The sequence below is a fragment of the Delphinus delphis genome, chromosome 5 (genome assembly GCF_949987515.2).
Source record: "Delphinus delphis chromosome 5, mDelDel1.2, whole genome shotgun sequence".
Taxonomy (NCBI): domain Eukaryota; kingdom Metazoa; phylum Chordata; class Mammalia; order Artiodactyla; family Delphinidae; genus Delphinus; species Delphinus delphis.
This window is the reverse complement of record NC_082687.1, coordinates 107,537,946-107,539,833: the sequence shown is the minus strand read 5'-3', so window position 1 is coordinate 107,539,833 and position 1,888 is coordinate 107,537,946. Positions and strand designations below refer to the sequence as shown.

Below are 1,888 nucleotides of genomic sequence, written 5' to 3'. Positions count from 1 at the left end.
ACCTCCCCTCTGGCTTTTGTGTTATTTTCCTGCCAGGCTCCTTCCTTCACCCCCTGTCATATTCCATTCCCCAACCTCAGAATAAGAACTTTACTCTCCTTCCTTCCTACCACCTGTGGCGTTTGGTGGTGGGTAGGAGCAAATCCTTCATTCTATAATCTCAGAATTCATGATATCCTGGGTGTATTTTCATAGGATTTTACTGTATTTATTTTTGTGTTTCCCCCTCTCCTTCCACTATGGTAAACTTCAAAAGGTTGAGTATTTTTATATTTCATTCTAGCCGTATGTATGCTAGAAGAGTTCCTAGCATGCAGGAACCCAAGAACATTTATTAAATAAAATGAGCAAATGGACACTGAAATTTTCCATTACATGGTTAATTTCTTCCTATAATTATATCAACTATTGCTTTAAATTTTTAAGGTTTTTTTTAATCAGATGCATACAAAATTAAAATTGTTGCAGCATCTTGATGAACTCAGTCTCTCTTAATAATGTTTTTAGTGTTTTGTTTTTTATATTTTGGTCATGAAACCTATTTCAAGGCAGTGCGCTCAGAGGTCCCGCAGATCTGTCTCTTGTTTCAACAGTGTTTGGACGGAACAGACCCAGGGAGGCCTCTTCCTCCAAGCCTCCGACTACCCTCCATCTTTTTTCCAGTGGCAACTTTCAGAACCAGCCCCTCAGTTATCCTCGGCCTCTGGGACCAGTCAGCACTGTTTTTCGAACTTAACTCCTTATTACCCATCAACCAGATTCCTCAGAATTATTCCATCGAGGTGGAAGCCGCCTTCACCCACCCGGTCACCTTGCATGGGCCGGCCTCCTACACCTACCTGTCTCTGGGCTTCTATTTCCACCACAGCTCTGGAGGGCTTGGGCCACGTTTTCCACAAATTGGCCGAGAAGAAGCAGGAGGGCGCCAAGCCTCTCTTGAAAATGAAAAACCAGTGCAGCGGCTGTGCCCTCTTCCAGGATGGGCAGAAGCCATCTCAAGATGAGTGGAATAAGACCCAGGACACTATGGAAGCTGCCATTCTCATGGAGAAGAAGCTGAACCAGGCCCTTTTAGATCTGCTTGCTCTGGGTTCTGCCGCGCAGACCCTCAGCTCTGTGACTTCCTGGAGAGCCACCTCCTAGATGAGGAGGTGAAACTCATCAAGAAGATGGGCAACCACCTGACTAACTTCCGATGGCTCTCTGGTCCCCAGGCTGGGCTGTGCGAGTATCTCTTCCAAAGGCTCACCGTCAAGCATGACTAAGAAGGAGCCTCTGGAGCCCAGCGGCCTTTGAGGAGCCCTCTGGTGCCAGGGCTTCTGCCTGAAGCCTCTCTCTGCAGCCACTAGGCAGTCTTTTAACCACCCTGGAGCCCTCCCCCAAGCCTTGGACCAAATGGAAACAGTAAATCTTTTTGCAGCAACAAAACAAAACAAAAAACTCACCCCCAAAACAAAACCCACCTCCCACCCCCATTTTGATACTAACATGACAACAAGCTTTCTTTTGGTTACTATCTGCCACATATGTCTTTTCACTTACTTTTACTTTCAACCTTTTTATGTCCTTATGTTTTTTAAAAAATTTTTATTTATTTTTTATTTTTGGCTGCATTGGGTCCTCATTGCTGTGTGCGGCCGTTCTCTAGTCCCGGCGAGCGGAGGCTACTCTTCGTTGCAGTGCGCGGGCTTCTCATTGCGGTGGCCTCTCTTGTTGTGGAGCACGGGCGCTAGGCACGCACGCTTCAGTAGTTGTGGCACGAGGCCTCAGTAGTTGTGGCACACGGGCTTAGTTGCTCCGCGGCATGTGAGATCTTCCCCGACCAGGGCTCGAACCCGTGTCCCCTGCCTTGGCAGGTGGATTCTTAACCACTGTGTCACCAGGGAAG

At 47.5% G+C, this 1,888-nt stretch overlaps 1 pseudogene; it reads left to right on the top strand.

Annotated features, from left to right (window-relative positions):
* Positions 1–497: 497 nt before the first annotated feature.
* Positions 498–1,265, top strand: LOC132426313 (ferritin light chain pseudogene; annotated as a pseudogene).
* Positions 1,266–1,888: the final 623 nt, after the last annotated feature.